This window comes from Triticum aestivum, chromosome 1B (assembly GCF_018294505.1).
Source record: "Triticum aestivum cultivar Chinese Spring chromosome 1B, IWGSC CS RefSeq v2.1, whole genome shotgun sequence".
Taxonomy (NCBI): Eukaryota; Viridiplantae; Streptophyta; class Magnoliopsida; order Poales; family Poaceae; genus Triticum; species Triticum aestivum.
Window position 1 is genome coordinate 106,641,706 of NC_057795.1, and position 9,875 is coordinate 106,651,580.

The window sequence follows — 9,875 nt, forward strand, 5'->3', positions numbered from 1 at the left end:
TCAAGGAGGGATGAGGTGTTGCTTAATGAGCCTCTTGCTTCATGTGCTTAGTGATATGCTCCAAAAACCTTCAACCACTTTCTCATATCCACATATGTCCTAAACCTAAAGTCAAACCCGGCCCCACTGATTCTTTCTATCTGGCGCCACCGAGTTTTGATGTCTTAGCCACTGCCACAAACCCTAGGCAAATCGGTCTCACCGATAGGGATCTCGGTCTCACCGAGATGGGATTGTAATCTCTCTGTGTATGCCCATTATCAAAATTGGTCTCACCAAGTTTGAGCAATTGGTACTACCGAGATTACAATGCAGACTTCCTGGTTGACTCATTAGCAAAATCGGTCCGACCGAGTTTGATAATCGGTCCAACCGAGTTTTCCTGACCAACTCTCTGGTTAGCTAATTACCAAAATCGGCCCTACCGAGTTTGTGTAATCGGTCTCACCGAGATTACGTTATGCCCTAACCCTAACCATATCGGTCTCACCGAATTGCATATCAGTCCCACCAAAAATCACTAACGGTCACTAGGTTTACTAAATCGGTCCGACCGAGTCTGCTGAATCGGTCACACCGAGTTTGGTAAATTGTGTGTAACGGTTAGATTTTGTGTGGAGGCTATATATACCCCTCCACCTCCTCTTCATTCGTGGAGAGAGCAATCAGACTAAACCTACACTTCCAACTTACTATTTCTGAGAGAGAACCACCTACTCATGTGTTGAGGCCAAGATATTCCACTCCTACCATATGAATCTTGATCTCTAGCCTTCCCTAGTTGCTTTCCACTCAAATCATCTTGCCACCAGATCCAAATCCTATGAGAGAGAGTTGAGTGTTGGGGAGACTATCATTTGAAGAACAAGAGCAAGGAGTTCATCATCAACGCACCATTTGTTACTTCTTGGAGAGTGGTGTCTCCTAGATTGGCTAGGTGTCACTTGGGAGCCTCCGACAAGATTGTGGAGTTGAACCAAGGAGTTTTGTAAGGGCAAGGAGATCGCCTTCATCCTGAAGATCTACCGCTAGTGAGGCAAGTCCTTCGTGGGCGACGACCATGGTGGGATAGACAAGGTTGCTACTTCGTGGACCCTTCGTGGGTGGAGCCCTCCGTGGACTCGCACAGCCGTTACCCTTCGTGGGTTGAAGTCTCCATCAACGTGGATGTATGATAGCACCACCTATCGGAACCATGCCAAAAACATCCGTGTCTCCAATTGCGTTTGAATCCTCCAAACCCTTCCCTTTACATTCTTGCAAGTTGCATGCTTTACTTTCCGCTGCTCATATACTCTTTGCATGCTTGTTTGCTATGTGTTGTGAATGTCAAAATTGTGCCTAAACTCCACTTAAACTTTAAAAAGGCTAAAAACTGCAACTTTGGTACTTAGTGTCTAATCACCCCCCCTCTAGACACCTCTTCTCAAGGTCCTACAAATGGTCATCTCATGAAAGGTCAGTACAGGCCTTCATCCACATGATTGTGCAGTGTGCTTTGAGATGTTGTGCTACTTGTATTGGTACTGTTTTAAATAAATGTTGAATTGAAGCTATTGTATTGCTGTCTGATACGTCTCCAATGTATCTATAATTTTTGATTGCTCCATGCTACTTTATTTATTGTTTTAGGCAATATTGGGCTTTAATATCCACTTTTATATTATTTTTGGGACTAACCTATTAACCGGAGGCCCTGCCCAGATTTGCTGGTTTATGCCTATTTCAGTGTTTCGAGGAAAAGGAATATCAGACGGAGTCAAAACGGAACGAAATCAACTGGAGAAGTTATTTTTGGAAGGAAAGCTACCAGATGGACTTGGACCCCACGCCAGGAGCCAAGGGAGGTGCTCACGAGGGTGGGGGACGGCCCCCTGGGCGTGCCCCCTGCCTCGTGGGACCCCCGTAGCTCCACCGACGTACTTCCTGCACCCATAGATACCTACGTACCCAAAATCTTCCAGAATAGAACCTAGATCGGGAGTTCCGCCGCCGCAAGCCTCCAGAGCCATGAAAAACCAATCGGGACCCTGTTCCGGCACCCTGCCGGAGGGGGATCCCATCACCGGAGGCCATCTTCGTCATCCCGGTGCTATCCATGACGAGGAGGGAGTAGTTCACCCTCGAGGCTGAGGGTATGTACCAGTAGCTATGTGTTTGATCTCTCTCTCTCGTGTTCTCTCTCGTGTTCCTCTATGGCACGATCTTGATGTATCCCGAGCTTTGCTATTGTAGTTGGATCCTATGATGTTTCTCCCCCTCTACTCTCTTGTGATGAATTGAGTTTCCCCTTTGAAGTTATCTTATCGGATTGAGTCTTTATGAGAACACTAGATGTATGCCTTGCCGTGATTATCTGTGGTGACAATGGGATATCATGTGCCACTTGATGTATGTTTTGGTGACCAACTTGCGGGTTCCACCCATGAACCTATGCATAGGGGTTGGTACACGTTCTTGACTCTCCGGTAGTAGCTTTGGGGCACTCTTTGAAGTACTTTTATGTTGGTTGGATGAATCTGAGATTGTGTGATGCATATCGTATAATCATGCCCATGGATACTTGAGGTGACAATGGAGTATCTAGGTGACATTAGGGTTTTAGTTGATTTGTATCTTAAGGTGTTATTCTAGTACGAACTCTTTTATAGATCGATCCGAAAGAATAGCTTTGTGGTGGTTTCGTACCCGAACATAATCTCTATATTTGTTCTCCGCTATTAGTGGCTTTGGAGTGACTCTTTGTTACATGTTGAGGGCTTGTCATATGTTCTATCTATGTTATTATTGTTGAGAGAACTTGCACTAGTGAAAGTATGAACCCTAGGCCTTGTTTCCTATAATTGCAATACTGTTTACGCTCACTTTTACCACTTGTTACCTTGCTGTTTTTATAATTTCAGATTACAAATACCTTTTTCTGACATCTATTTTGCACTTGTATCACCATCCCTTCATCGAACTAGTGCACCTATACAATTTGCCATTGTATTGGGTGTGTTGGGGACACAAGAGACTCTTTGTTATTTGGTTGCAGGGTTGTTTGAGAGAGAGCATCTTCATCCTACGTCTCCTAACGATTGATAAACCTTAGGTCATCCACTTGAGGGAAATTTTCTACTGTCCTACAAACCTGTGCACTTGCAGTCCCAACAACGTCTATAAGAAGAAGGTTGTGTAGTAGACATCAAGCTCTTTTCTGGCGCCGTTGCCGGGGAGGCTAGGTAAAGGGTACTCACACTCCGTGACTAAGCTCTTTTCTGGCGAGGTGAATGCTTGAAGGTATATCTTTAGATCTTGCAATTGAATCTTTTTGTTTCTTGTTTTAGCACTAGTTTAGTTTATAAAAGAAAACTACAAAAAAATGGAGTTAAGTTTGTCTCATATGCTTCACCTTTTTAATATCTTTCGTGAGTATGATGGAAAGGATAATTGTGCTCAAGTTCTAGAAGAAGAAATCTCTAAATTGTTTGGCACTAAATCTTTGAATGAGGAGCATGATTGCAATGTTGTTAGTACGAGTTCTTTGAATATCCATGATGCTAATGATGATCGCACTAGTTATGACGAAAATATCTCTTATGAGCATGTCAACTTTTGTGGAGTGCATGTTTGCATGAACACACCAAATATAGAATATATTTATTGCAAGAGGCATAACTACTTAGAAACCAAATTGTTGCAAGAAGAGCTAGATGAATGTGCTGAAAGATTCAATATTTTTTGCGCTCCTTGTGAACTTTGCAATGAACATGGTCATTTAAAGCTCCAATGCTATTTGTTTCATGATCAAGTCGTGTCCAATTATTGTGATAATTTGATTACCCTTGAGCATCATAAAGAGCTTAGCCTTCTTTTGGGTTATGAAGAAATGAAACGTATAACTAAGGGTATTCCAAAATTTAGTCTTGATAAAATTCTTGATTTTGATCTAGAGAAAATTTATATGTATTGTGTGGAGAATTGCATTGAAAATCCTTATATTGCCAATTACATAAAAAAAGAAAACAAATAGAAGATGATGAGAATACTAATGAAAGGGAAGAGGCTTCCCAATCTCCTCCTATTATTTCTTATGATGAATCAGGTAACGAGGAGGAGCTTTCTATTCAGCCAATCTCATCAATAAGGAGCTCAAAGAGGAAGGTTGAACCTACACATAATGTGAAGAAGAAAAAGAAAAGAAGGAGCCACAAAGGTAAAAAGGTATCCCTCCCAAATGATGTTGCTCCTACTACTACTTGTGATGATGATAATTGCTATACTATTGGTGCTATTCATATTTTTAATGATGAGAGTGATTATGCTTATGATATGAAAGGGCCCAAGCTTGGGGAAGCTATGTTTGATGAGGATGAAATATTTGAGAAAATATTTGCTGGAATTAATGTTTTTCCCAAGCTTGGGGATGCTATGTTTAATGAAGATGATATTTTTAGCATCCCAAGTTTTGATATGCAAAGTTGTTATGATGATAGCATGCCTCCTACCTATGATGATTATATTGATGAAAGTGGGTTCAGAAGAGAGTCAACTTTAGGAAGTAGTGATCCCACTATCTTGGAGGATGTTGAATTTTATTGTGATGAATATGGAAGTGGATTTGGAAGAGTGTCAACTTTATTTAGTGATTCCACTATCTTGGGAGAGGTTTCAATCGATTATGATGAGAACGAAGTTGCTACATATGATGATTATTGTGATGAAACTTATGCTATAAAAAGTAGTGATGATTATATTTACAAATCTTGTCATGATTATGATTACCCTTTTTCTAAACATTACTCTTTTAATGTGGAAACAAGTTTTAGTGTTCAAGTCTCTTATGATACTCCCACCATTCCAAATGAGAAGAAATTTGCTTATGTGGAGAGTAGTAAATTTTCCATGCTTGTAGGTCAAGAAAAGAATGCTTTAGGTGATGGTTATATTGTTGAATTCATTCATGATGCTACTGAAAATTATTATGAGGGAGGAATATATGCTTGTAGGAATTGCAATAATATCAAGTTTCCTCCCTATGTGCTTAAATTCTTGAAGCTATGCTTGTGTTACCTTCCTAATCTAGTTGATTATTGTTCCCATAAGTTGTTTGCTCACAAAATCCGTATGCATGGGAAGTGGGTTAGACTTAAATGTGCTAGTCATATGCTTCATTATGCTCCCATTATGTTTCAATTCTTATCTTTTATGTGAGCATCATTGCCATCATCATGCCTAGCTAGAAAGGCATTAAAGAAAAGCGCTTGTTGGGAGACAACCCAATATTTATCCTTACTATTTTTGTGTGTCCACATGATTATGATACTGTATTAATCATGTTTTATAGCTTTTTTTTCAATAAAGTGCCAAGTAGGACCTTTGGGAAGACTTGGGTGAAGTTTAAATGATCTTGGTGTAGAAAACAGAAACTTTAGTGCTCACGAGAATGGCTGCCATTTTTTTACTGGAGAGAGATTTTAGGTTGATTCTTTTTGAAGATGATTAATAGACAAATTGCTCAGGTCCAGAAATTTAGTTCATAATTTTTGGGGTTCCAGAAGTATACGTTTGATACAGATTACTACAGACTGTTCTGTTTTTGACAGATTCTGTTTTCATTGTGTTGTTTGCTTATTTTGATGCATCTATGGCTAGTATTAAGTGGTATGAACCATAGAGAAGTTAGAATACAGTAGATATTACACCAATATGAATTTAGAATGAGTTTGTTACAGTACCTAAGTGGTGGTTTTATTTTCTTATACTAACGGAGCTTACGAGGTTTGTTTTGAGTTTTGTGTGGTTGAAGTTTTCAAGTTTTGGGTAAAGATTCGATGGACTATGGAATAAGGAGTGGAAAGAGCCTAAGCCTGGGGATTCCCAAGGCATCCCAAGGTAATATTCAAGGACAACCAAGCAACTAAGCTTGGGGATGCCCCGGAAGGCATCCCCTCTTTCGTCTTTGTTCATCGGTAACTTTACTTGGAGCTATATTTTTATTCACCACATGATATGTGTTTTGCTTGGAGCGTCATTTTATTTTGTTCATTTTTGCTTTATGTTAGTTAGAATAATGTTTTGCATCTTTAGTTTCAATAAAAAAGTCAAGGATGGCCTTTGCCATGCTTATTTTGCTAGTTTGCATGTTGCTGTTTGAAAACAGAAAGTTTACCGCTGTTGCAAAAATTCCCTAGAAAAGTCAGAGCATGGTATAACATTGAATATTTTCGAATATTGATCTATGATAAATTTATTACAGTGGGAATTTTAGTTCATAATTTTTAGATTCAGGGAAGTATTGTTACTCTTGCATTCTTTACAGACTGTACTGTTTTGACAGATTGCTGTTATGGTTGCATTGTTTGCATATGTTTGCTTGTTTAATGATTCTATTTGAGGATAGGAGTATTAAATATTCAGATACATTTAGTATGCAATGTTGAATAATAATGTTAGTAATTTGTTACAGTAGAAAATGATAAGGTTTTGCATTGGTTTATAGTAACCTGTCTCACGAGTTCTTGTTGAGTTTGTTGTGAATGAAGCTTTTGATAAAAAGAGAAACCGTGACATGAAAGGAATTAAGGAGACACAAAAGCTCAAGCTTGTGGATGCCCAAGGCACCCCAATATAATATTTCAAGGAGTCTCAAGCATCTAAGCTTGGGGATGCCCCGGTAGGCATCTCACCTTTCTTCTTCGACAAACTATCGGTTAGTATCGGTTGAGCCTAAGTTTTTGCTTCTTCACATGAGTTGTGCTATCCTTGCATTGTCATTTTATTTTGTTTTTCTTGCTGCTTGAATAAAATACCAAGATCTGAAATTATTTAATGAGAGAGAGCCATACACAAATTAGAATTTGCTATATTACTCTATGTGCTTCACTTATATCCTTTGAGCGTGATAATTTTTGCTCTAGTGCTTCACTTAGATCTTTTTAGAGCACGGTGGTGGATTTGTTTTAAAGAAACTATTGATCTCTCATGCTTCAGTTAGATTATTTTGAGAGTTGTTAATAGCATGGTAATTTTCTTAAAGATAATATACTTGGTATTCAAGATTTGTGAAACTTTCTTTTGAGTGCGTTGAATACTAAGATAAGTTTGATGCTTGATAATTGTTTTGAGATATGGAGGTGATAATATCAAAGTCGTGCTAGTTGGGTGATTATGAATTTGAGAAATGCTTGTGTTGAAGTTTGTAAGTCCCGTAGCATGCACATATGGTTAAAGTTGTGTAACAAATTTGAAATATGAAGTGTACCAAGCTTGTGCATCCTTATGAGTGGCGGTCGGGGACGAGCGATGGTCTTTTCCTACCAATCTATCCCCCTAGGAGCATGCGTGTAGTACTTGATTTTTGATGACTTCTAAATTTTTGCAATAAGTATATGAGTTCTTTTGACTAATGTTGAGTCCATGGATTATACGCACTCTCACCTTTCCACCTTTGCTAGCCTCTTCGTACCGTGCATTGCCCTTTCTCACCTTGAGAGTTGGCGCAAACTTCGCCGGTGCCTCCAAACCCCGTGATACGATACGCTCTATCACACATAAACCTCCTTATATCTTCCTCAAAACAGCCACCATACCTACCTATTATGGCATTTCCATAGCCATTCCGAGATATATTTCCATGCAACTTCCATCATCATCAACATGACATACATTACTTTTGTCATATTGCCATTGCATGATCATGTAGTTGACATCGTATTTGTGCCAAATCCACCATGCATTATTTTTCATACATGTCACTCTTGATTCATTGCACCATCCCGGTACACCGCCGGAGGTATTCATATAGAGTCATATCTTGTTCTAAGTTTCAAGTTGTAATCCTTGTGTTGTAATCAGTAGAAGTGTGATTATCATCATTATTAGAGCATTGCCCCCAAAAAAAAGAGAAAGGCCAAAAAGAAAAAAAGAAAGGCCCAAACAAAAAGAAAATAAAAAGGGCAATGCTACTATCTCTTTTTCCACACTTGTGCTTCAAAGTAGCACCTTGTTCTTCATGTAGTGAGTCTCATCTATTGTGCTTCAAAGTAGCACCTTGTTCTTCATATAGTGAGTCTCATAAGTTGTCCTTTTTATACTAGTGGGAATTTTTCATTATAGAACTTGGCTTGTATATTCCTACGATGGGCTTCCTCAAATGCCCTAGGTCTTCGTAAGCAAGCAAGTTGGATGCACACCCACTAGTTTTCTTTTGTTGAGCATTCATAGCTCTAGTGCATCCGTTGCATGGCAATCCCTACTCCTCATGTTGACATCAATTGATGGGCATCTCCAAAGCCAGTTGATTAGCCTCGTCAACGTGAGACTTTCTCCTTTTTTGTCTTCTCCACACAATCCCCATCATCATATTGTATTCCACCCATAGTGCTATATCCATGGCTCACCCTCATGTATTGCGTGAAGGTTGAAAAAGTTTGAGATTATTTAAGTATGAAACAATTGCTTGGCTTGTCATCGGGGGTATAGAAGTTTGGAACATCTTTGTGTGACGAAAATGAAGCATATCCTAACTATATGATTTTGTAGGGATGAACTTTCTTTTGCCACGTTATTTTGAGAAGACATGATTGCTTTGATTAGTATGCTTGAAGTATTATTATTTTTGTGTCAATATGAACTTTTGTCTTGAATCTTTCGGATCTGAATATTCATATAACAATCAAGAAGATTTACATTGAAATTATGCCAAAGTATCACTCCACATCAAAAATTCTCTTTTTATCATTTACCTACTCGAGGACGAGCAGGAATTAAGCTTGGGGATGCTTGATATGTCTCCAACGTACCTATAATTTTTTATTGCTCCATGCTACTTTATTTACTGTTTTAGGCAATATTGGGCTTTAATATCCACTTTTATATTATTTTTGGGACCAACCTATTAACCGGAGGCCCAGCCCAGATTTGCTATTTTATGCCTATTTCAGTGTTTCGAGGAAAAGGAATATCAGACAGAGTCAAAACGGAACGAAATCAACTAGAGAAGTTATTTCTGGAAGGAAAGCTACCGGATGGACTTGGACCCCACATCAGGAGCCAAGGGAGGTGCTCACGAGGGTGGGGGCGCCCCCCTAGGCGCGCCCCCTGCCTCGTGGGACCCCCGTAGCTCCACCGACGTACTTCCTGCACCCATAGATACCTACGTACCCAAAATCTTCCAGAATAGAACCTAGATCGGGAGTTCCGCCGCCGCAAGCCTCCAGAGCCATGAAAAACCAATCGGGACCCTGTTCCGGCACCCTGCCGGAGGGGGATCCCATCACCGGAGGCCATCTTCGTCATCCCGGTGCTATCCATGACGAGGAGGGAGTAGTTCACCCTCGAGGCTGAGGGTATGTACCAGTAGCTATGTGTTTGATCTCTCTCTCTCGTGTTCTCTCTCGTGTTCCTCTATGGCACGATCTTGATGTATCCCGAGCTTTGCTATTGTAGTTGGATCCTATGATGTTTCTCCCCCTCTACTCTCTTGTGATGAATTGAGTTTCCCCTTTGAAGTTATCTTATCGGATTGAGTCTTTATGAGAACACTAGATGTATGCCTTGCCGTGATTATCTGCGGTGACAATGGGATATCATGTGCCACTTGATGTATGCTTTGCTGACCAACTTGCGGGTTCCACCCATGAACCTATGCATAGGGGTTGGCACACGTTCTTGACTCTCCGGTAGTAGCTTTGGGGCACTCTTTGAAGTACTTTTATGTTGGTTGGATGAATCTGAGATTGTGTGATGCATATCGTATAATCATGCCCACGGATACTTGAGGTGACAATGGAGTATCTAGGTGACATTAGGGTTTTGGTTGATTTGTATCTTAAGGTGTTATTCTAGTACGAACTCTTTTATAGATCGATCCGAAAGAATAGCTTTGTGGT